At 37.7% G+C, this 27,559-nt stretch overlaps 1 protein-coding gene and 1 pseudogene across 9 annotated transcripts in view; one reads left to right on the top strand and one right to left on the bottom strand.

Moving 5' to 3' along the window:
- Window positions 1-27,559, bottom strand: part of BAZ2B (bromodomain adjacent to zinc finger domain 2B) — a 388,953-nt gene that overhangs the window by 294,908 nt on the left and 66,486 nt on the right. The gene's annotated exons all lie outside the window — the stretch shown is intronic.
- LOC142424605 (small ribosomal subunit protein eS1 pseudogene) lies at window positions 4,024-4,863 on the top strand (annotated as a pseudogene).

Genomic DNA, 27,559 nt, shown 5'->3' with positions numbered 1-27,559 from the left:
TAATTAACAAAATAGTATAATTTCAGTTTCATGATGAAGATGACGTGACAATTAGGCTCAGGGAGAAGAATTTGACCATCTAGAGAGATTTTATATATGGATCTGTGGATAAATGAAGCTCAAAAGATGCTATTGTTTTAGGGTTCCTCTTCAGCCACTGGCTGTGATTTTAATTGTGCTGGAGGATCTTCATTAGTATTAACACATGGGGAGATTTCACAAAGCTGCTTCATTAGGGGAAGAAAAAAAAAGCTTGGCAGACTAGGTCTTTCTGCATGCACTGAGAATGTCAGCCTTACCTCGGTCATTTGTAACATAATAAGTGCAAGCACAATGACTGCAATGCACTGGGGGAAGGGCAGAAATGCCGCCTGTCTAATAGGGATATCTGAAAAGAAGGCTGCTCATTACATAGTAAAATGTATGCTAAAAATTAGTGAAGATGCTGTCTCAGGAGACCAATGCTAAATAAATTAATGTGCGGATATGTTTTTAATTATTATTTTTGTAGTAGTTTATTTCATTCTCAGGATTCACGTTGAGCAGCAAAGCTGTGCCAGCACTTATTGATTTTTTTTCCCTGCCACATTCCCGGAATACAGATTTTAATCATTTCACTACACCACACTCAGTAATTTCATTAAAAACTGGAACCTTCCATCCCCAGAAAAGCATTTAATTCCAATGACATACAATTTCTCTCTTAGCAGCAAACTGTCTCTACAGTAAAAGCTGGCCTAAGGTTCAAATGCATCATTTAATCCCGAGTTCTCCATGCGCTGCATTCCTTTGAAGCTATAATTTGAGTAACTACCTAATAACTGTAATAAGGACAATAATTTCCTTATAATATATTATTAACTCATATTTAATTAACTCAGTGGCCAACCTCTGTACATATATGACTGGGTCAATACTTCTACAATCTCAAATTTTACTAATAATGGTCCAGTAGAAAACTATAGATTAAAATGTGATTCTTGGCATTTATATTCCATCCAAACTAATATGCAAAAAATGTTAATGCTATTTTGTATAATGGTGGTCATTACTCAAACAGTATTTTATTTGTGTATCTCATTGGAAATAAACAATGACACTGATATTTCCATAGGTAAATAAAGTATTAATATTTTAAGCAGTTCATTAGTGATCATTTGTCTAATGACTTGCGTTACTATTGCTAATATTTATTTTGAAAGGGTTAAGAAAAGGACTGGCTCCAAGTTATCTTAATTTTAATAAAGAATTCTTTTAAAAACATTTCTCTTGACAAAGTTAAATGGCACATTTTAATTTGAATTATTAAGACTATATTTGTCTACTTAAAAATTTCAAACTATGTATTGTAAAGCAAGTTATGATTATTTTGGGTTCCAAAAATATTGGATTAGGAGATGGCACAAACAATGAATATAAGGATATGCAATTTACACTGCCTGATTTTTAAGGGACAAAAAGCTAGGGGGAAAAATTGACAAAATAAAATTCATCTATTAATTTAGATAGTGAAAATATGCCTAATTGATAGAAAACATAGTATATATGTAGTGAAAGCAATTACTATAGAAATACTCAACTAAAAAAATCGTGTGTGTGTATATAAATATATTTCTAAGTTGAAACCACATACAGCGTTTTCATGTCCTTGATTTTATGATGGAAGTACCAACTATAAGCCTTAGTGTTGGCAAAGGATTAGAATAAAAGATAAAAATTGTCATAATATTTTTATTTTAATGTCTTTTAAACTAGATTTTTAAAGACTAACCTTATCATCATTTTTTGTGACTTTTACAAAGATGAAGTTAGATGGAAATCAATAACAAAGTCATTGGGAAATGAAAAACATATTGATACCTATAAGATAAATTTCTCTACTTCAATGAAGTTCGATAATAAAAGCTTTACTTTAACATTAAAATATATATTTAAAATAGGTTGCAATGATTTAGTAATTCAAATAATTATACAATGTAATTTACACTTTTAAGCTGATTTTATTTTAAATATTGGTATATTATAAATTTTAGATTTGCTTTTCCCAAGTATTTGACACTTTCTTGCTAAAGATAATTTATGCTTAAATTATCTTTTAAAATGGCCCTCTCTTTTTATTCATGCTAACACGTTTTATCATTTTAGAGATTATGAGGTGAGGGGGGCAAAGAAAATAATTATTAAACTTATAAAGGAAAAGGATCCCTTACTGAGTCATCTACTCAGGTTTATCATCAAAATCAGTAATTTGTCAGGTATTGAATTATGAAAAAACTAATCAAGAAGATCTTTTCCTACTTTACAGATAATTTTTAGATTCTTTATATAAGATATACCAATCCAACAACCTCAGCAGGCCACAACTGCTGAGTAAATTATTACACTTTCTTCTGTAAAACAGCATCTGCTTTTAAAACTCATATAGAAAATAAAATAATAATAAATAAATAAAATTTAAAAGCTCATATAGAATTTCTTAAACAGATTGGTAGATACAGAGATAATGATGGATCAACCACCAACCCAAACACGGTGCCATCAAGTTGATTCTGAGTTCGCTCACCCCCTTCTAGACAGTCTCTGAGACTGTAAATCTTTATTGGAGCAGCCAGCCTCATCTTTTTCCAAAAGAGAGGTTGTGGTTTTGTACCTGTGATCTTGTGGTTAGCAGTCCAACACTCATCCCATCATGCCACCTGGGATCTTTAAATGATGGATAAATACTTAATTTATTATTATGGGTGTTGTACATGATATTCCAAAAGAGTGAAAAAATCACTATGGACAGAAAGGAAAGTGTACAAAGAGTGATTACCAAAACAAAACAGAACCCCACCAAACCCAAACGGACACACAAACAAGAAGAACGAGAGGACCCACGAGTAGAACAAGCTGGCCACGATAAAGCCTTGTCTCTGACTGGATCAGCACAGGCTAATGAAGCTTTATTTTGTTTCTACTCATTGAGCCAACGTTGGAGCACTTGCGACATGTTACGCACTGTGCTGCAGGCTGGGAACACACGAAAAGCTCACATTCTGGTTGATGCTTGGAAGTGTGAAACTCCTGAGAGATTAGAGACTCACACAAAATCAGAGTACAAAGATACAATTAAAGTTATGTGAGAATGAAGAGGATGGGACGACTCATTCTAACAAGGAGAGAGAAAATGGCTTTATCAAAACGAAGCCACATGAACTGCTTTTCAGAAACAGAGATTGCCAGGCCAAGAAGGGAGGCAGGGAAACTTTTAAGTGAAGGAAAACATAATCATAAATACACAGAACTTCCAGATCTGTTGTCTACCCACTAGTGAGAAATGCAGCAAAACAGGAATAGGCAGGACAGGCAGAATGAGAAGGATGAAGGGCAGAAAGAGGCTGGGTGGTGGTGGGGCACCAACCACATCGAGATGAAGTGTTTGAATTTATTCTGAGAACTGACCAAAGTGAGCAAAGGAATGGGAGGATCAGCCTTGTTTTCAGGGAACAATAATTGTGTGTGTGTGTGTGTGTGTGTGTGTGTGTGTGTGTGTGTGTGTGTGTGGAGTGGGGATGTTGCTTAATGATGGGCTGTAATATGAGCAGAGAGCAATCAACGGAGCCCACACAGCAACCAACAGCCCATGAGAAACATGGTAAAAGACTGGAGCTGGAGGTCTGCAGTCAGCTATGCTTCTGGTGACAATTGTGAAGCGAGAGGAAAAAGTGAGGGGGTCTAGTGAGGGTTCTAGCTCAGGAAATTGGGTGAGTAGGGGGTCACTAAGGAAGGCCCAGAATCCAAAAGGGAAGCCATGAGGCACTCACTCTGGCGTTAGAACTTGAACTTTATACTTTATGCAACTTTTTTTCTCCCCCTTAAATGAGATCAACAAAATTAATTAGCTTTTTCAAAATGCATACCCCCCAGGTCCAATGCCCAGAGATTTTTGTTTTCCACTCTACAGGTGTTACCAATACAAGCTATATGTCCATCTGGTCATATAAAAGTTCATTTAGACCTTTTGGCTCTCTGCACAACGCCATGGCAGTTGGCAAGAACAAGCACCTTACCAAAGGTGGCAAAAAAGTTGCTAAGAAGACAGTGGTTGATCCGTTTCCTAAGAAAGATTGGTGTGATGTGAACGCACCCGCTATGTTCAACATAAGAAATATTGGGAAAACATGAGTCACCAGGACTCAAGGAACCAAAATTGCATCTGATGGCCTCAAGGGTCGAGTTTTTGAAGTGAGCCTTGCTGATCTACAGAACGATGAGGTTGCCTTTAGGAAACTTAAGTTAATTACCGAGGATGTTCAGGGCAAAAGCTGCCTGACCAACTTCCACGGCATGGACCAACTTCCATGACGCGGGACAAGAATGTGTCTATGGTCAAGATATGGCAGACCATGATTGAAGCTCATGTTGATGTCAAGACTACCGGTAGGTATCTACTTTGTCTGTTCTGTGTTGGTTTTATTAAAAAACGCAAAAATCAGATTCAGAAGACCTCTTATGCTCAGCACCAGCAGGTCCGCCAAACCAGAAAGAAAATGATGGAAATCATGACCCGAGAGGTGCAGACAAATGACTTGAAAGAAGTAGTCAATAAATTGATTCCAGACAGCACTGGGAAAGACATAGAAAAGGCTTGCCAATCTATTTATCCTCTCCATGATGTGTTTGTCAGAAAAGTAAAGATGCTGAAAAAGCCCAAGTTTGAATTGGGAAAACTCATGGAGCTTCATGGTGATGGTGGCAGTTCTGGAAAAACTACTGGAGATGAGACAGGTGCAGAAGTGGAGTGAGCTGATGGCTATGAGCCCCCAGTTCAAGAATCTGTTTAAAATTCAGACTTAATGTTAACAAATAAAAGATCTTATTGTGAAAAAAAAAGTTCATTTAGAAATCACATAAGACAACTCTGGGGGTGGGGGAGCGAAGGGATTGATGTACAGAACTAGTAGCAGAATTTAATACATGTCATCATGCCATCAATAGTCTGCACTGGTGCAGGAATAAAAAAAGAAAATAGAAATCTGAGAAATTGACCCAACTACACAGGAGCATTTAGTAGAGATAAGAGCTGTATCTCAAAGCAAAGTGAAGGAGATGTATGTTTTAACAGGTGGCATTGAGATGGCTGGGTATTCATATGGAAAAGAATAAAATTGGATCTGGTCTCACAATAAATTTGAAAAGAGATCAGATATGTAAATATGAAACACTGAATCATTCATGTGCTAAAAGAAAACCCACCTGTTCCTCTTTCCTCTATAATTGGAGAATAGGGAAAATTTTCACTATGATCAAATACAGATGCAGTAAGGTAAAATATTGGTAAATATGTATATTAAGAAACATTGAGAAAAGTTTTAAAAAGGAGAATACAGAAAAAGTCTTTGAACTTACATGAGACAATTGATTAATATATAGTTTCTAAAAACAGAAGAAAATTACCAACACCCTAATAGCAAAATGGCAAGAGATCTGGGCACTTTACAGGAAAAAAATGCAAGCATTCCTTAAATAAAAATACGCCTGGACTGCGGGAGGGGGTAAAAACAAAAAACAAACAAACAAACAAACACACCTAACCCTACTCATAATAAAGATAAATGTAAATCCCAAATCACTCAGATACTATTTTTGACCCATCAATTTGACAAAATGCCAATATACACAGCACAGTTGATTGATAAGGAAAATGAGCACTCGTAAATGATGTCAGAGTAAAATTCCAGCGAGGGAGGACTTGACATTATCTAGCAAAGCTACATATCTGAGGGTGCGTCAAAAGTTTCGTGGGAAAATTCCAAAAAAAACACTCACTGCCATCAAGTCGATTCAAACCCATCACGACCCCCAAGGGCAGGGTAGTACTGCCCTCTGGGTTTCTGAGACTGTAACGCTTTACGGAACTAGTGGCGGTGGTTTCAAACCGCTGACTTGCGGTTAGCAGCCCAACAGGTAACCACCATGCCACCATGGCTTCATCTGGAAAAATTTCATTATTTATTAATTCCATTATGCCACAAACTTTTTGAAGCCCCCTTGTGTATGTGTGTGTGTGTGTGTATATATAAACAAATCATACTTTAAGAATCTGACAAGAACAAAAAGTGTGAAAATATGTATATAGGAAGCTAGTCATTGAAACAATCTTTGATATAGCAAAAATCTGGAAATAGTTCAAATATCCATCATAGGGTATTAACTGTGGTACATTCATAGTGGATTACTATGACAATGCATAAAAAATAAAAAAAAGGAATGAGAAATCTATGTAGTATGTAGGACAAAACATATTAACAGTAATATTGTTAAGTGAAAATAGCAAGGTAGTCAAAGTACATACAGTATGCCTCAATTCATCTATATATCCATTTTTAAAGTCAAAACATTTTTTTTTAAACACCATTAACTTAAGTGGGAGGAAGAGAATAGGCTCCTTGGGGTGGGCCATTGAAATCATCTCTGGAGAGCTGTAGAAACACCTGCAATTTTATCCTGGATTATGGATTATACTACAAGAGAGGGGCGCTGAGTAAATTTATGTCTAAAAAGGGCCAGATAAGTTTGGGAAGTTCTGATACAAAGTGTTGATATGACCCCATGGAGAAGAATGACTCCAACTGATTTTAAACAGTGATTTAACTGTATATTCCCTTGTAGGGTGTAACCAAAGGGAAAAACTACAAAGCAAAAGTAATAGAAACCAATACAACAGCTTAAATTATTATCTACACCTGCATTTTTGAAACATTATCAATTATTGTTTTAATATTGATGCAAGCATACTCTAAGTAAAAGTAAATGAATATATAAATTGGTATTTTAAGGAAATTCATTTTTTTAAATTAATCATTTTATTGGGGGTCTCTTATAAAAATCTTTTAACAATCCATCAATAGTATTAAGCACACTTGTACATATATTGCCATCAACCTTTCCGAAACAATTTCTTTCAACTTGAGTCCTTGGTATCAGCTCCTCCTTTTTTCCCCTCCCTCCCTCCCACTTCCCACCCTCTCACCCTCTTGATTCTTTAATTAATTGTATGTTATTTTTGTAGTTATTTCATGTCCTATACTGTCCATTGTCTCCCTTTACCCACCTTTCTGTTATTCATCCCCCTGGGGGGAGTGGTGGGTGTATAGCCAAAGGAAATTAATTTTGGGTGCTAGAAATAAAAGGATCTTATTTAAAGTGAATAACTTACAGTAAGATATGACAAAACAGTAATAATTTATAAATTAACAAGGGTTCATGAGGGAGGGGGAGCAGGGAGGAAGGGGGTAAAATGAGGAGCTGATATCAAGGGCTCAAGTAGAAAGCAAATGTTTTGTGAATGAGGATGGCAACAAATGTACAAATGTGCTTGACACAAGGAATGGATGTATGGATTACGATAAGAGTTGAACGAGCCCCCAATAAAATAGTTTAATAAAAAATAAATAAAAAGAACTCAATGATCCTGGATTGGAAATGTTAAGAAACACAATAAACTTGTGGCATATTTTATATTAAAATACATATTTAAATACCTAAAACCAGGTTCCAGGGCAGTACCAAGTATGCACCCTGAGTACACAGATTATACATTCTAACCACCATTTGTACATGAAAAGAATTCACTGAAGAATGACTGACAGCAGGTGTTGGGCAGGAAATATTCAAAAGGAGCCTAGAACATCCTTATCAAACAATTAAACATAGAAACTATCAAATATTATTTGAGTTAGTAAAAAGAATCTCAGGGCTACCTTGAAGTGAATCCATTATCTAAAGAAAAGTTAATATGAACACCATGAAGAATAATAGGTGCAAAAGATTGAACAAAACAAGTATATTCAAATACGTTTTCCCTAGGGATAATTTTTTAAAACAAAACAAAGATACCGCAGTGTTTATCGTGAGAGATACTAGGAAAGCAACTCCTTCTTTTTAAATAGTCACAGAACATATTTCAAGAACTACCCCCTCACTGACCCATGGCCCTGCAGGGGGCAGCACTGGAAACACAGGGTGGGAATTGTACCCAATCGGATCCCACCACATCGAGGCAAAACACTGTGGGAGTGCAGCCGAACAGCAAGGGAGTGGAGCGGCAAGGTCCCCAGGCAATGCTGAAGGTGTAATTAGGGGCCAGGATGTGGTGCCCCAACAGACTGGATTGAAAAACACTCCTAAAGGCCAACAAACGATCCTTGAACTAACTACAAGCTTTTCTTTCTTGTTGTATTTTATTTTGTTGTCAGTGGTTTGTTGTTGTTGTTTTGCTGCATATTGTTGCTTGGTTTTGCTCTGTCTTGTTTCTGTGTATGTTAGTATCTCCCCAGGTCTGTCTAAAAAAGATAGGCTGGATGAACAATCTGGAGGAGAAAACAACGGAACCGACAGTTCTGGCAGGACATGGGCTAGGGGGAGGCGGGGGGAGGGGGGAGAGGAAGAGCTATTAACAAACCCAAGGACAAGGGAACAACAAGTGATCCAAATTGGTGGTGAGATAGGTGTGGGAGGCCTGGTAGGGCTTGATCAAGGGTAATGTAACCAAGAGGAATTGCTGAAACCCAGGTGGGGACTGAGCAAGATAGTGGGACAGGAGGAAAGTCAAGAGAAATAGAGGAAAGAGCAGGGAAGCAAAGGGCATTTATAGAGGTCTAGATAAAGACTTGTACATATGCAAATATATTTATATATGAGGATGGGTGAATAGATCTATGTGCATATATGTATAGGTTTAGTATTAAGGTAGCAGAAGTACATTGGGCTTCCCTCAATGCAAGAATACTTTGTTCTATTAAACTGGCATTCTATGATGCTCACCTTGCCGACACATCCGCTGAAGATAAAGCGGGTGATAAGCAAATGTGGTGAAGAAAGCTGATGGTGCCCAGCTATCAAAAGATATAGCGTCTGAGGTCTTAAAAGCTTGAGGGTAAACAAGTGGCCATCTAGCTCAGAAGCAACAAAGCCCACATGGAAGAACACACCAGCCTGTATGATCATGAGGTGCCAAAGGGATCAGTTATCAGGCATCAAAGAACAAAAAATCATATCATTGGGTGCACACCTCCATGATGCAATCACTAAAGACAAATGGGTGCATAAGCAAATGTGGTGAAGAAAGCTGATGGTGCCAGGCTATCAAAAGATATAGCATCTGGGTTCTTAAAGGCTTGAAGGTAAACAAGCGACCATCTAGCTCAGAAGCAACAAAGTCCACATGGAAGAAGCACACCAGCCTGTGCGATCACGAGGTGTCGAAGGGATCAGGTATAAGGCATCATCAGAACAAAAAAAATCTTACCATAGTGAATAGGGGGGGAGGTCCAGAGTGGAGACCCAAAGCCCATTTGTCAGCCACTGAATATCCCCTTGCAGAGGGGTCTAGGGGATGAGATGAGCCAGTCAAGGTGCGATGTAGCAACGATGAAAAAGACAACTTTCCTCTAATTCCTAAATGCTTCCTCCCTACCACCCATGATCCGAATTCTACCTTGCAAATCTGGCTAGATAAGAGGATGTATACTGGTACAGATAGGAACTAGAAACACAGGGAATCCAGAGCAGATGATCCTTTCTGGACCAGTGGTGTGAGTGGCAATACTGGGAGAGTGGGTTGGAAAGAGGGAACGGATTACAAGGATCTACATGTGACCTCCTCCCTGGGGGACAGACAACAGAAAAGTGGATGAAGGGAGATGTCAGACAGGGCAAGATATGACAAAATAATAATTTACAAATTATCAAGGGCTCATGAGGGAGGGAGTAGTGGGGAGGGAGGAGAAAAACTGAGGACCTGATGCCAGGGGCTTAAGTGAAGAGCAAATGTTTTGAGAATGATGAGGGTAATGAATGTACATACGTGCTTTACACAATAGATGTATGGATTGTGAAAAGAGTTGTATGTGCCCCAAATAAAAACATCAAAATAAATAAATAAAAACAAAAAACAATAAAAAGAAAGAAAAGAACTTATCTTGTAAGAATTCTAAAATTCTATTTGCATGTAAAATTTTACCTTTAAAAATAATAAAGAAGCTTAAAATCAAAACCAAACAGTTATGTGACAAATAATACAAATTACCTGTTCAGTTTCATGGCAGACAAAATAATGAGGGAATATGATCCCATTTACCTTCTCTGGTAAATAGAACTATAAATTTGTCAAGAATACACTTACAAAAAAATGTTCAACAAGCATATCAGAAAAATTTTTGAAGTAATTTTACAATAAATACATAAAAATGAGTTGCATAGTCTTTCTAATCCTCTATAAAAGCCCAAGGGATGATAATGAATATAATTAAATTGATTGAATTAATTCAATTAACAGACTATTGTTCACTCAAGTCAGCTAGTAAGACTGAACAGATTATGCACAACACCACTTCTGCGACTGTCACAATAGCAGTGGTGTGGGAATCTTTCTAGGTTTTTTTCTCCAAGGCCATAGGAACTATTATGTAGACATTTTAAGGAAACAGAAAACTATATTAGTGAGAAAAAGGTCACCAAAGTTGCAGTGAGTAATTTTTTTTTTTTTTTGCAAAATGACAATGCACCTGCTCATTCTTTAACGGTAGCAAAAGCTGTCCTTTTAAGTTTTCATTGGAAAACCTCACCCCATCCACCCCACATCTCTGCTTTTCACCTTTCAAACTTTTTGTTCACTAAACTCAAAGATAGTTCATTAGTAATATCTCTGAATTGACAAGCTAGACTCCACCCCTACACTCTTAATCCTCAAACTGACACCAGATGATGTAACTACCACAAATGGAACAGGATTTGAATCCCTCAAGAGCTCCCAAACTGCCACTGGACCTGGTATAAAATAAATAAGAGAGAATCTGGTAGGGGGAGGGGTTAAAGAAATAGAAACACTCTCTTCAGAAGTGCATCGACTTAGATGGAGGATGTATTGGGAAATAATAGCTTCACGTTTTGAATTTTTTATCAAGATGTCTGTAGTTTTATAGCTATACTTTTTTTATTTATCCTTGATTCAGCATCTGAAAGTCAAAAGTTATTTTTTCAAGAATTTTCAAGACATTGTTATAAAGTCATTATTAAAAGATATATATTTCAAAACTTACATTTAAATCATATTAACAAATACACACTCAAAACACATCCCTTCTTATTTTACCACCTACCTATGTTTTCAGGTTATTTATATCTACCACAAATGGCAATCATACTATATAGCATCTTCTCGCAACTCTATTCAATAATGTCACATTGACAGCTTGAAGTGGGCATGGTGGGATTATACCATGGAAATCCACAAACACTATAAATCAAAGGGTGATTCAATGTTTTATTGACACTCAAGTCCGAGATGAAAAGAATATTAACAAAAGAGATTAAACAATGGTGCATACAATGATAAATAGGACTAAGAAATAAGGGAGAACTATTCTTCCAGTATTCAAAAACTAGCATCAGTTTAGCAAAGAAGTCACTCCTTTTCATTGATGAGAAGTTCCTATCTATGGTTTTGTCACCACACTTTGACCTTACTCATTTATTTAAACAAAAATATCAACCAACAGTGATGTCAGAACAACATTCACTCAACAACTGTGACCACATATTAACTACTGATAAGAATATAGATACAAGTTTGGCTAAAAAAAACCCTCACGTTTTCAGTGAAAATGAATTAGCTATATGTAAGTGGTTCAATAATAGAATCAGACCAGTGGAACAGAATTAAGAGCCCATAAATGTGTGTGTGTGTGTATACATATATATATATATACACAAGTGATTTTTGACAAAAGTAATCAGTTAATTAAATAGAAAAATAAGAAAAAAAATAATCTCTTCAACCAATCCTAGCAATGCTAGACTTCCACATGCAGAAAAATGAAAGAGGGCTCATATCATACACTGCATTAAAAACCCAACGCAAAATGGACTGAGAACCTAAATGTTAAAGTTAAAACCATAAAGTTCCTAGAAGAATTAGTGGAAAGCTATGGGACCACAGGTTATTTTGTTGTTGTTTGTTTTGTTCTTAACAGAAATACATAATTAGCAGAAGACAAAATAGAGCATCGAGATCTGAGAATTAGTGTTCAAAATGAGAATAAAAAGATAATCAACAGAGTGGATTTAAAAATTATTTGGGAAATAAATATTTATTAAGGGCCTAATATCCCAAACATGTATAAAACTTTAATAGCATGACAACAAAAGACAAACAACCTAATCAAAAGGGGAGCAAAGGATATGAACAGACACTACACCAAAGAGCCTATTTTAGCTGGCCCAGGACACATGAAAATATCTGTGTCCACTATTTCAACCCATCGTGTTGGGGTATTCCTCTTTTCTGCTTTCTAGTGTTGTAGGACAAACAGATCTATGAAGGGGATTCAAAGGCTTTGTGGAAAATGGATGGAAAGATGATGGAATTTCCCCACAAAAGTCGTTCTATGCTCAATGCAAAGAGCCCTGATGTGGCGTTGACTAAGTGCTTGTCTGGACACCATAAAGGTGGATGCTCTAACCCACTACCCGGGGCTCCGCAGGAGGGAAAAAATGAGCTAGATATGTATCTTTAAAAATTATGGCCCACAGAGGGAGTTCCATGCTGTCCATTCCTGTCATGTGAATGCGATGAGTCAGGATCCACTAGATGGCACATGACCATGCTTTGTCTTTATTGCAGCATTACTCGTAATAGCAAAAAGGTGAAAAATAACCAAGTACCCATTAATGAGCGATGTAAAACAAGTGTACTCCACACACACACAATAGGGTACTATTTAGCCTTAAGGAAAAAAATGAAATCCTGAGACATGCTAAAACATATGTCTCAAAGACATAATGCTGAGTGAAATAACGTATATAACTCGAATATAAGCCGATCCGAGTATAAGTTGAGGTACCTAGTAATTACCTGGGAAACCAGAAAAACTAGGGTGGAAAATGTAGAAGCTATTGGTGAGTTTCAATAATCAAAATAAATGAAAGTAAAATTACTAAAAATTGAGACATCGGTGGGGTAATATATTTAAATATTTATTTAAAATAAAAAACATAAATAAACAAGTCATTTAACATTAGTAAATCACCACATGTAAGTGGAAAATAAGTTCAACAAAAACAATAAGGTATCAACAATGATACCTTAAGAATACTATTCCCTGAGCTCAATCAGCAACCAAGCTAAAATGCAAAGAGTTAAAATCCTTCAAAACTGGATTCCTCATCATTATCTGTATCCCAATGCAGAGCTTCAGCTGGTGTGAGGTCATCATAGACGCTGTCCTCACTGAGATCGCCATCATCACCATCATTGCTGTCATTTTCATACAAAGCGCAGTCTTCACTGCCATCCATAGCATGACTAATACCACATTTCTGGAAGTCACGTCGCTCCATGTCTTCTGGAATGTCTTCCCATGCATCTCGAACCCACTTTGCTATTAACTCTGAGTCAGGCTTCATGAGATTTCCTCCTCTTGCTCGTCGGGCTTGACCAGATGACATCCATTCATAGCACATCCTTCGCACATGGTCTTTAAAAGGCTTATTCACAGATACACGTCATAGGATGGCTCTGATTGGTTAGATGTGAGTAAACAAACATTCAAAGCCCTGCAGTGTCAATCACCCGCGAGATAATGGGCGCTACCTGGGGGCCGGGGAGGGGGGCAGCGAGATGCTTCACCTCGCTGGGGTACCACTGACCCATGTATAAGCCGAACCCATTTTTCGGCACATTTTTTGTGCTGAAAAACTCAGCTTATACACGAATATATACATGGTAAGTCGATTACCGATCCATACATTACATGGACTCACTTACATGAAATGGTAAGAATAGGGAAATAACTCGATTATTACCATGGATATTAACGGTTACCCAGAGAAGGAATATGGAGGGAAGTTCCGGTGGAGTGAAATTACTTAGTCTAGTTCTTCTATCCCTTGTCTTTGTAGCTCCCAACACATGACTGCGTGGAACCATGCAAATAGGGTGTGTGAAACTCTAGCTCAGGGATTGGTCAGCTTTGCCATTCCACTGGGTATCAAATGAGTCATTTCAGCAGGAAGAACAGAGAATCTATTCTGTCAGGTATCTCTGATAACACCATAATTCAAATGCATCACTTCTTCCTTATTCATAGCCTGCACATGCTTATGAGGTGGTTGAAAATAACACAGTTTGGGTCAGGCACACCTTTGTCCTTAAAGTGACATTCTTATTTTTCAACACTGTAAAGAAGTTTTGTGCAGATAATTTGACCACTGTGATATGTCATTTGATTTCCTGATGGCTGCTTCCCTAAAAACTGTCTGGATACGAGCAAAAATGGACAGTTTTGATTGGTTTCTCCATTTATCCTGACGTTTGGCCGGGAGTGAGGGTTTGGATTTTCTTTACACTGAGTTGCAATCCTGCAATCCTTGATCTTTATCAGCAGATGCGTCTCTTCCTCCTTGCTTTCACAGAGCAAGTTGTGTCATCTGCATATTACAGGTTGCTCATGCGCCTTTCATCTATCCTGATGCCACGTTCTTCTTCAGATAGCCCAGCTTCCTGGGTTATTTGCTCAGGATTAATAAATATGTGAAAGGATTCAAACCTGACACCCACCTTTCTTGATTGTAAACCACACAGTATTCCCTTGTTCAGTCAAAAGACTGCCTCCAGTCTATGTAGCCTGCACAATGAAGTGCTCTGGGATTCCCATTCTTCTCAATGTGGCCCATACTTTGTTATGACCCGCATAGTCAGATGCCTTTGCAGAGTCAAGACAGGGCAAGTGAATATCTTTCTGGTGTCCTTTGCTTTCAGCCAGGATCTCTCTGACATCGGCAATCCTATCCCTTGTGCAACATCCACTTCTGAACCTAGCTTGAATTTCTGGAAGCTCCCTGTAGATATAGTGCTGTAACCACTGTTGAATGAGCTTCAGCAAAATGTTTTTGCATGTGAAATTAATGAAAACATTCAACAATTTCCCCCTTCTATTGGGCCACTTTTCTTTCGAATGACACAAATAGGGATCTCTTCAAGTGGCTGGCCAGGTTGACTGATGCTCCTTGTTGTTAGGTCTCATTCAGTCAGTTCCAATTCACAGGGCCCCACGTACAGCACACCGGAACGCAACACTGCCTGGTCCTCCACCATCCTCATAGTTGTGAGGTTGGTGCCTATTGCTGTAACCACTGTGTCAGGGTCTTTCTCTTTTTTACTGCCCTTCTAATTTATCAACATGATATCCTTAAACAAGCAAACAAAAACCACTCAAACACTCTACTATCAAGCAAATTGATTCCTGAGTTTCAGAAACTTTAAATCTTTATAGAAGTAGACAGCCTCATCTTTCTCCTGCAGAATGGCTGGTGGGTTTGAACCACTGACCTTGTGGAGAGCAGTTCAACATGCAGTCCATTAGTATTTTATGGGATTAGATTTCTCAGGTCAAAGGTTTAGAATCATGTCTTCTTGATTCTATCTAGTCAAACAGTCTAAATTGCTTTTAGAACTTCTGCTGTTTCTCTTAGTATAGTGAATAGTGCCTGGGGTCTTAAACACTTCAAGGAAGCCACTCAAGATTTTTGAAATGGTCTGTTATTTATCCCGAGTAGTCAGGGATGAAGGAGCCCTACAAAATGGAAAAGGAAGTGGACTGCAGGTCTAATTGGCTCTGTGAGCTACTACCTCCATTGCCATTAGATGAAAAGAAATGGCGGTGATTGGCTATCATTACTGAATACTTTGATCAAAGATGGAGATGGGAAAAAGGAAGAAAAATGTGGAACAGATTGTTGAATTGTTATGGAATTCAGATTTATTGGTTCTATTGAGACTGGGAACCACCGATCTATTGTCCTGAAATAGTCTTTTAATCACTGATCTGAATGTATCCCATGAGTTCATATTTAAAGTGAAAAATAGTTTAGCGCAATCAACAATGCACTCTAAATCATGACGGGAGTTCAAATTGACAACAGCAATTCTAAATCACACGTGAGAAATGTACAGGGAAGAGAGAACACAAGTTCATGGTGGCGTGCCGACATTGGTATAGTGAGAAGGGTGTTACAGTAGTATTAGCACCTGTCCTGTAACTTTAAGAAGAGAGGAGAGGTTCTCCTTCAGCACAAATTGATTCCTATGAGGTGATGGGCAGACATACCTTCTCCCTCCAACCAACGGCCCCTCCCATGACACTCTTTACTTCTCTTCTGAGTTTGACAATTCATTTAAATGGCCACACAGAACTCCCAGGCCAAACTAAGAGTTAAGTAATTTATTAAAGAAGTAACAGAGTACAATTCAAGGACAAAGATTAACAGGCTACAACGCAGGATAAAGACCAGGAAGCATGTAGGCAGTCTAGGAAGTTCTCCCTAAGAGGCTGTGTGTGCACCTGTTTAGCCATGCAGGTCTCTCTCCTCACAGCCTCTCACCAGCCTGTGTTGGCCCCTTCAAACCAATCCATTCTTCTCTGTTTGTCACTGTTCACAGACCCAGCTCATCATCAGGGCAGCAGCTTTGTTGGGTTCTCGTAGCTGCATTCCTAGCAGTCCATGTCTGTCACCACCACCGACTCTGCTCCTTTCAGGCCTGTTGCCAATGGCCTCAAGATAGTTCATACTCTTCACATAGCAGATTTTACCCAGCTTTAAAAGTAAGTAGGTTAGAGTAACTGTGTTTTCATATTTTATTGATATTGTCTAAAAAGCTCCACATATTAGAGAAATTTGCCAATGTGTGGTTCTGTCTTCTCTCCAGATAGTGATATTGACTATTTTGTTGCTGGTTTAATAAATTTAGCAACCATGTGGTTTTATATCTGTTCTTGTAATAAGGAACACTACTCTTTCAGCTTTAGTGTCTTTGGCATCTTTCACGATAAAAGTACTGCACAGCAGTATTTTGTGCTTATTCTGGGAATTTTTATTGTTTTCTCAAATCACCAAAAGCTTCCGGGGGCTTTGTTACAAAGAGAATTAATAACTTGAAGAGATCCCCAGACTGAAAAAAAATCAAAGTACTTCTTAACCGCCCCCCTCTCTACCACATAGTTAATGGAGAGAAGCCGTCAAACAGGAAGGCAAATTATTTTCTAAGTGAACAGCAAAGTAAATAATAGAAATCACCTGGCAAGGTGATGGAAGCTTGATTTTGAACTATAACTAAGACAAAAGGTGTGGACTGTGAACAACTTATTATAGCTAATGTATAGAGCGATAGAGGAGACCATTCAACTGGAATTCTCTGCCAGCTTTTATATGATACTTTTACTTGGGAACTGGGTTCAAAACTTTCAATTTCTCAGAGCCTCGTCCTATCTACCCAAGGAATGGAACACACCTATCCGTAGAGTGAGACTGTGGTCAAGGGTTTACATCATTTCTTCAATTCAGGTGGTTGAAAGGCTTCTGGAAACATGCCCAAATATCTCTTTCCACCTTTCATCCATCTCTTACCAGTCACTGCTTTCACTGTCACATCATAAAAAGAAAAAAATAGAGAGAGATTCCATTCATCGACTTCTCGACTACTTCACTCTATTAATTGTGAACCTCAGGATAACAGCTTTGGGGGAGTAGACAGGCTCGGGCCATACTATCCTGCACCGTATATTCTGTTTCTTTCCTTGGATCTCATTTTTGAAATGTCTGACATGAGATGCTCCTATTATCTTAATTCTGGTAACTGCTGATGCATATATTCTTTGTCATACAACTTCTGCTTTTTTTCTTGTTATAGTTCATCATTGAGTATCCAAGGAGTGACATAAAATAGCTTCTTTCCATCACCTTCACACATAAATCCCTTGTAGTAATGGAAAAGATGCTTTACTAAAAGCATGTTATAATTTTAGACAATAGTACCGAGTCAAGTTGATTGTCTCAAAGCCTTTTTGTCTTTAAAATGAAATACCCTTTAGTATATTCTTTACTCCCACACCACAGCCATGTTCTTTTTTCATTCAAATATTTATTTGATCTGAGAATGTTTACTGGGCACTTCGTACATACACAGAAAAACATATACTAGTTCAAGTTTCTACATGTACAATTCAGTGGCATGACAATCCTCAAGCTACACAACCATTCTCACCTTGCTTTTCTGAATAATTCATAAACATTAACTTAGATCCCTGCCCCTAAGGTTCCTATCAGATCTTTCAAGTTGCTATTGTTAATGTGATCCCCTCTGGATAGTTCTTGAAAGAGCATCGAACTCAGCACAGACCTCTTGGTACTCCTCAAGTTAACCAAATTTTGTTTGGCTTTCATGAGACTTCAGAGGATTTTTTTTTTATTTGAGGGTTAAAGAGTCTTTCAGGGCAACACTTTCAGGGATTCATTCAGGTGGCTTCAGAAAGTCTGGCACGTTTGAGAATTTTAAATTCTGTTCTTCATTTCCTATAGAAAATTTCATTTTAAAAGTTCAGTGACAACAGTCAGGCACCATCCAGTTCTGGTCTCATGGCAAAGGACATAGCTGTTCATGGGGTAGCTAACCACATATTCCATATCTCCCTCTTCTTTCCTTCTTCCTCTGTTGCTCCAGGCAAATAGGAATCAATTTTATGATTTCTATTAAGATACCAGGAACTATGCAACAAGCTAGGAGGTAGGACAGAGACACTACTGGTACTGCTAGACCAATTGTCTGGGAGGCCCCATGAAACCACCAAGACAAGGAGCCATATCCCACAGGCATCTGATTTTACACAAGAGGCCTCAGCAGCTTTCCTCCTCCCCTTGTTCATTGTTTAAAAATATATCTCTCACACAACTTTTGCCAATTCAAATTTTTACAGGTATACAAGTTATTAACAGAACTTATAATAGCCAGCTTGGACCCTTATCCTTACTCGACACATTTTTTTCTATTGCCATAAACCAAAAACTCAGTATTCCATAAGCAATGCTCCTCTCCCCTTCTCTCCCACTGCAGTAACCAATAAGAAACTTTCGTCTCTCTACATTTACCTGTTCTTTTATTTCACATGTAAATGAAATCATATAATCTTTGTCTTTTTGTGATTGCTTTATTTCACTCAACATAATGTCTTCAAGCTCCATCCCTATTGTTCGTACTATGTATGGCACCAAGTTAAAACAGTGTTGCAAAATCATAAGAGCTTTATTAAACAAAAATACCAAAATATGAAGCTACTATTTCTCAACCTTCCCCCAAATTTGATCTATGCACTTCAAAAGGCAAAGTTTCCAATTCTCTAACCCTTACTCAAAAACAATTTTGTACTTTTTGAGTGACACATAGAAATTGTAATTTTAGTATTCTTGAGGGACAAAAGTCATGTTCCTCTTTTGAGGTTTTCTTTTTTTTAGTTCTTTGAATTTGGGGGATAAAAAGAATTTTGAAGGGGCAATATCCAGGTGGCAGGGTAAGTGGGGTAAGGTTTCTCAAGGAAACCCTCATAGGCGAGCCCATGTTACCCTCAGAGTGAGCAGGCACCTTTTGGCAATGAAAACAAAAATCCAGGGCACAACAAACCTCTTCAAAATGAGCCTCATAACTGTCTCGTTTCCCTTGTGGAAAATCTACAGAGATGAACTCTTTGGGGTCTCTGGAATGGGTCATCATAACCTTCTGAACTGTCCTCTCTGCTTCAGATCTAACTGGCCCAACAGATCCCCGTGGAAGCCACTGTTTTGATTAGACTTTGCTTTCTGGTTGAATTAGTAAAACCTAGACTCACCTCCGGTTACAACTCATTCCATAAAACGTCGTGCTTAAAAGACTCATCTGTTCTTTGAACCCATGTAGCCAAAAGCTTGCTCAGCTCAAGATGTTAGCTTAAAATTGAAAATGTCGGATGGACAATGTGAGATACCAACTTCAACAGCTGTCTCCTTGATGGTAATTCCTGATCTACCTCCACTGGTTTCTGGACTCCGGCCATAGTTTCGTCATGCAGGTTAAATGTCCTCCCTCTCTTGACTCTACTTTGAAGTTTTCACAAATTTCCTTAAATGTTTGATCAATCTAAAAATTGTTATTTTATACAGAACACACTTGTTGCAAAGCTTCAGTAATTTGGGATGGGATGCAGCTGAGTTTATAAACATTTGATGTTACCCCTGGTACCAAGATCATTTTTTCCCTGGCACGAATAGTATCCCCTTTTAAGAAATGTACCCTAAAGAGACTAAGAGAACTTGTTTGAAGCTAGCCACTGGGTGCAGAGACATGGTTTAGCACTCCCCATGCCATGAATAAACCTGTGCTTACGTGAACCAAAATCCTTGTTGTAATACCGTATATACTCGAGTATAAGCTGACCCAAATATCAGCTGAGGCACCTAATTTTACCACAAAAACGGCATTAAAAAATGTGCTGGAAAACTTGGCTTATACATGATGAGGATATATGGCACTTTCTGTCTTACCTGAGTGGCAAGACTTCATTTCTCCTACATGTTGGACAGTGTTCTGTTGTATATATATGTACATACATTTTATTCATCCATTCAACTGTTTTTGGGAATTCAGGTTATTTCTATCATTTGGTTATTGTGCTGCAATGAACATTGATTTGTTGGAGATACAGGTGTGAGCATTAATCGTTTACAGAGTTTAAAGCTACAAATAACTGAGCTCACCAAAGAGTGAGTATAAAAGTTGGGCATACAAAGAAGAACCACGTAAAAGAACTGAAAGGAAGGCAGCCCTGGCTAGTGACGTCAGTGGAACACTAAGGATGGTCCAAAAACCAATGAAAACGATATTCCAAGAAGGGAATAATTGTTTTAACTGCCATTGATAAACTGAGCAAAACGAAGACTGAAAATTGACAATGAAATCCAACATTGTGGAAGTCAGTGCTGTTTGGTGATGTAGTTGGAAAGATATTTTTAAAATTCATCTTTCAGTAGCTTTTATGAAGAAAGCCTTCATAAAAAACAATTTCTAGAGAGGTTTGGCCAGCAATTTCTGAACTTTGAAAACCTGAGACTGTTCTTATGCGCCTCTCCTATCTGAAGGATACATCAGGTCACCATATCACTCCTTTTTAGAAACTTTGATCATTTTACTGAGGGCTCTTACAATGCTTACTACAGTCCATACATCAATTGTATCAGGCATATTTGAACTTATGTAGCCATCATTCTTTTCTAGACAGTTACTTTCTATTGAGCCCTTGGTATCATCTCCCCCCCATGACCCCTTGATAGATTATAAATTATTATTATCTTCCTTTATCACACTGACTACTATCTCCCTTCAAACTGCTATATCATTCTTTTTTAAAAATCATTTTATTGGGGGCTCATACAACTCTTATCACAATCCATGCATCCATCGTGTCAAGCACATTTGTACAAATGTTGCCATCATCATTCTCAAAACACCTGCTTTCTACTTGAGCCTTTGGTATCAGCTCATTTTTTCCTCTCCCTCCCCAATTCTCCCTCCCCACTGAACTCTTGATAATTTATAAATTATTATTATTTTGTCATATCTTACACCATCCGACGTCTCCCTCACCCACTTCTCCGCTGTCCGTCCCCCAGGGAGGAGGTTATATGTAGACCTTGTGATCTGTTCCCCCTTTCTCCCTCACCAACCCTCCACCCTCCTGGTATCACCACTCTCACCACTAGACCTGAGAGGTTCATCTGTCCTGGATTCCCTGTGTTTCCAGTTCCTATCTGTGCAAGGGTACATCCTCCAGTCCAGCCGGATATATAAGGTAGAATTGGGATCATGATAGTAGGGGGGAGGAAACATTCAAGAACTAGAGGAAAATTGCATATTTCGTCGTTGCTACACTACACTCTGACTGGTTCGTCACCTCCCCACAGCCCTTCTGAAAGGGGATGTCCAATTTCCAACAGATGGGCTCTGGGTCCCCACTCCGCACTCCCCCTCATTCACAATGATATGAATTTTTTGTGTGTGTCTTTGATGCCTGATACCTGATCCCTTCAACGCCTTGTGATCTCACAGGATGGTGTGCTTCTTCCATGTCAGCTTTGTTGTTTCTCAGTTAGATGGCGCCTTGTTGATCTTCCAGCCTATAGGACCCCAGATCCTATATATTTTGACAGCCGGGCACCATCAGCTTTCTTCACCACATTTGCCTAGGCACGCCATATCATTCTTAAAGCAATCTTCTCACCTCAGAATTCTAAAGGTTTCTCTATTGTCTTTTGGAAGTTGTTGCTGTAGAGAAAGTTGTGGCCATCTTGATTTATGTTTCCTTAAAGATAACATTATTCTTCTGCCTGCTTATTTATTTCATTATTTTAAAATGCTGATCTATGGAATTAGACAACTTCTCTTTTCTGTGATGGTCCTTAGGTTAGGCTTAGTTCTTTAATTTAAAATTCTTTAGATTAACAAAAAGTCAATTGTGTTTAGATTTTTCTCTTTTTCCAGTTATTGTTCGTTTCATTAAAAATATATCTATTTGGATATGTTTAAAATATAATCACATATTTTGTTTTTAATCCTGATTATGGAGTATAGATTCCCTACCATCTCAGTGATTTATCTGAAATTATTTAGGTCATACTGCCTCTAATATAAACTTAATTACATTAATTAATGTAAACTTATCAGTAAACCTTTAATCTCCTTCGACTAGTTCCTTAGTTCATTCAGTTCCTTTTATCTAATCTTTCTGTCTTCTTTTCATATGCACTCCTTTGTGTTTTCTGCTCAAATGATACTAAGATCATACCCTCTAAGCTTACAGCAGAAATTTTAAATCTATACACTCTTCTTCCAGCTTCTTGGACTTTCTGAGGTAATATTTTCTTTGTTCTGAAGTATGTTTTCCATAGTGTTTGCAAACTGTCTATTGTATAGGTTCCTTTTGTGCACACCTAAATGGTTTACAGTTTCACAAATCCGTATCTGGAGAGCATGTGTATTTTTGGTCATGAGCTCAAGTTGCAGTGTGTGTGCGCACACACCCACCACATGAAGGTTAGTCAAAATGTATTGCTACTAGGACTTCAGTACATACATGCATAGGCATATTCCAAACAAACGTGTGTAAACATGTCTCTACAATCAAGGTGCCTTCAAAAACAAAGGTCTTCAATCAAAACTTGATCTATGAAGTGATCACTGAAGATATGCATGCTATAGCAAAATGTGAGGGAGAGATCAGAATGAATTGTGTGTAGGATCTTAAAGGCTATCTTAAAACTTAGCTATTTAAGTGAAGTGTCAGATAAATAACCAAGGAAGGGGTATATGATTGTAAACAATAACATCTAAGATCAGAGGAGGGTATTGTATTAAAGTTACAATCTGAGCCCATGGTTTGCAGAAAGCTAAGAATGACTATGAACAAGAACCAATAGTGCTAAAGGAAGAAATTCAAGCTGCACTAAAAGTGTTAGCCAGAAACAAGGCTCAAGGAATTGATGGAACACCAACTGAAATACTTCAACCAGCTGGTGCAGCACTAGAAGCACTCACTCATCTATGCCAGGAAATTTTGAAGACAGCTACTTGGCCAACTGATTGGAAGAGATCCATATTTGTATGGATCCAAAGAAAGGTGACCCAAAAGAATGCTCAAATTTTAGAACAATATTATTGGTATTGCATGCAAATAAAATGTTGCGGATGATTATCCAACAGTTGCAGCAGTACATTGACAGGGAGCTGCCAGAAATCTGGATTTCGAAGAGGACGTGGAGCAAAGGCATCATTGCTAATGTCAGATGGATCTTGACCCATTTTAAAATTTTCTCCAGTTTTTATTACTTTAGCTTCCTCTTGGATTGAAGTTTTTCTGCATTCTATTTTGTTGGCATGATTGAGGTCTTGTGGAAGATCTTCGTTATGTGAATCCTGGATGGGAAATAACTAGATTGATGCTCCCTTAGCATAATGGCAGGGGAGATCGGGAAGTAATGAATACAAGAATGAAGAACAGGTTCTAAAACTGATTGCACTGATAGTTGATAAACTCTTTTTGACATAGTTAAACCATTAATTTATATAGCACATGACTTATATGCCAATACAACAATTAAAATTAGATAATAATGATAAAAATAAATCATAAAAGATCAGGGCCAAGGAAACAACAACAAAGGTCTGACCAAAACAGTGGCTGCCGCCTAACGTAACTGCTGGGTCAATGAAAGTCAAGGCAGAGTCAGCTCAGGAGGTTAGGACAGCTGTTTGGGGGGGTTTGCATGGCTTAATCTTGATATAGTTTCTTGGTACAGGACAATCATGGGGCTCATTACGAAAAAGGCTTAAGGAAAGTTAAAAATGCATTGGTGATAAAAAGGCCAGGAAAAGTACCCTAAGGAATTTTTTGTTAACATCAAGACAATGATACGCATTTTAAAACCCAGTTACATTTTTAAGGTAACAAGAGCTATCCTACAACAATTCTCTTGGGAGACCACTTATCCCATCCACCTAACAGCCATGATCTTGTCCCTCAGACTTATTTTTGGTCCCTACACTCAAAGAACATTGAAAAGGAAGGCAATTTGAGTCCCTTAAAGATACGACAACTGTAGTTTTGACGTGGTAAAAATCAGAGTGTCAAATTATTTGGGGGAAGGGTCAAAGAGATGGAAGTACCATCAACTTTAGAAATGGATAAAACTAGACAAAGATAGGTGGGGGGGAAATAACTTTCATATTTTGTTTACTTTTTTTAAAATAAAAGTTTCTATTATTTTGAAGCAATAATTTTTCACTTGAGCTCCTGTGGTGCAGCGCAGTGCAGTGGTAAAACAAAAGGTTAAGGCTGACTATGAACAAGTACCAATGGTGCTGGAGGAAGAAGTCCAACCTGCACTGAAGGCATTAGCCAGAAACCAGGCTCCCGGGACTGATGGGACACCAACTGAAATACTTCAACAAGCTGATGCAGCTCTGGGAGCACATAAGTCATCTATGCCGGGAAATCTGAGGACAGTTTGCTGACCAAACAAATTTGGAAAACAAACTGCTAACCAAAGTATCTGAACTGGCCAGTTATTTTGTGAGAGAAAGGTGTGGCAGTTGACTTTCTTAGAATACTTTCACTGTGGCAACCCTATGGAGCAGTCCTACCCTGTCCGTTAGGGTCTCTGTGAGTCGAATGAGCATAATGGCAATGGTCTAGGGTCAGAGTGATGTACAAAGAGGCTTTTAAAAGTTCCAGGTAAACCTCCATCATCTTTCCATTTCATTTTCTTACAAATTCTTGTAATTCTTTCATGTATCTACACTCTAGCTATATGATTAAATGGAACCCTGGTGGTGGTGGTTCGAGATCACTGCTAACAGAAAAGTTAGTTGCTTAAACCCACTAGCCATTCCAAACGAGAAAGATGAGATAGTTTGCTTCCATGATGATTATTGCCTTGGAAACCCTTGGAGGTTATACTCCGTTGTGTAAGGTCTTTCTGAGAATAAACTCCATGACTAAGGGTTTAACATGTGTAAATGCATGTATGAGTGTGTACATAACTTATGACTCAATTCTTAGGATGGAAACAGGTTTTCTTTGAGTGAGAAGCACGTCTACAAGACAGAAATCACCAAGCAGTACTTCATTCAAAATCAATTTACTCAAAGCTAATACTCAATTTATTAAATAATTGATTTGTTAAATACATTACACATATTGACTAATACCCACTTAACCCATTGCCATTGTGTCAATTCTGATCCATAACAACTCTATAGGGCAGAGTAAACCTGCCAATAGGATTTCTAGAAGTGTAATTTGGATGGAAGCAGAAGCTGCATCTCATCTATTTCCACTGACATTTTGCTTAGTAACTCGGCGCTTAACCACTGAGCTAGTGCGGCTCCTTTCATTAACTTGTCATACTGTTTAAGGCTTTATTATATAGAAGAATGGGATGAAATGTCAGAACACAACTATCGGTGCTTCATAAATGAAAAATTTAACATTTCCATATTTTTATTTGGAATGTTTTGACTAATATTTCTGAATTTCCACCAAAACTTTTAAAATTCAAGTGAATGAAGCTTCTTAGCTTAATTTATATTTACTATTACTATTATTGTTGCTTTTGGATATATCTAAATTCTAAATCAGAATATTAATGCTATTTTTGTTATCATTTTAACAGGGGCATATAGCTAATCCTCACTTTGCCCAGCATTATAGAAATTTAAAAATAACTGCCCATGCTGAAATTGTCAAAAGCTTTTTAAGAATTCATGCAAACACTTTGCATGCTCCATGACTGTTGATATTTTTGTTAAAACATTTTACCCTGTTGTTATTGCTTATCCGTGTTTGAAAAATGAAAACTATTGAACTTAATATTTAGTACAATGTAAATTTAAAACAATAGACATAGTAGAGGATGAGCATTTTTTCCATGTATTTAGCGAATTTTCATAGTCCTTCCTAAGTTTGAGCTTTCAATGTTTAGTTCTTTGCATTTTCAATTTCATGAAATATCCTCCACAGCAATTTGACATTTTTTGCTGGATAATGTCTTCTGGGATCTTCATTTTTCATCAGAACCCCTTTCCTGACATAGGTTGTAACCACCTTTGCTAAGTTCCTCTGGCTTAAAAGCTAGAGTGCTTTGAATGCTCGCAGGATCAACATTCCTGTGCTCAAATAATTCTTCAATAACTCCACTGCCAATAGATCCTAATTTCACTACCAGCATTTTTGCAATTTGTTTCTTTATAGCACTTCCATGTTTGGTAGCCAACTTATGTTTTGGATTATCATGTCAGTAAAATGTCATATAGATTTTGTCACTGGGAAACAAGGAATAAACGCAATTACATGCTATGCTATCTGTGTTTGAAATGAGTAACAGATTGTCAATGACCAATCATTGACTTAGAATTAATTTGATTGATCAATAACTATAATGCCCATCTGTTATTTGTGTATTGATTTATGAACATAAGATTTATGTTGATATTTTGTGTAATTACTTCCAGTTAATATTTCATGGCAACTGAAATGAATCATGTTTTTAGAGGATTGGTGTGATTCAATGGAACTGTGGTCACTAAAATTCATGTACACCAAATCTACCCAAACTGTGTTATGGGTTTGATTTTATGACCCCAAAACAATGTTGAAATTCTAACTCCCAGTACCACAAAATGTGGCCCTCTGTAGAAGCAGTTTTTGTATATGTAACGAGCTGAAGTCAGACTGGAGGATAAACTCTATTCTAATATGACTGATAGTCTTATAAGAAGAAGCCAAGAGGGAGTCATTGCTCAGGTTGCACGGAATGCTCATGAATGGTGCTAGAAGAGTTTGGAAAAGCAGAGTGGCAATGATTTTACAAAGTGGTGACTGCAATGAGTGCTACTAAAGTATTCTGGAAAAAACTGTTGAGTTTGTAAATGCTTTTTAATTCAGTAAAAATAAGAAGAGAGAGGGAGAAGAAGAGAACAGAGACAGACAGACACAGAAGCACCGGGGCCACTTGAAGATAGTGGCAGAGATTGAAGTTATGCTGTAACCTGGCCAAAAAAAAAATGCATAAAGCTCCCCAAAACTGGAAGAGACAAAACAGGGTTTTCCCCTAAAAAACCTTAGAGATATTACAGTTCAGAAGTCCTGAATTTGGATTT

Source organism: Tenrec ecaudatus, chromosome 13 (assembly GCF_050624435.1).
Source record: "Tenrec ecaudatus isolate mTenEca1 chromosome 13, mTenEca1.hap1, whole genome shotgun sequence".
In the NCBI taxonomy this organism is placed as follows: domain Eukaryota; kingdom Metazoa; phylum Chordata; class Mammalia; order Afrosoricida; family Tenrecidae; genus Tenrec; species Tenrec ecaudatus.
This window is presented reverse-complemented; position numbering and strand designations above follow the sequence as displayed.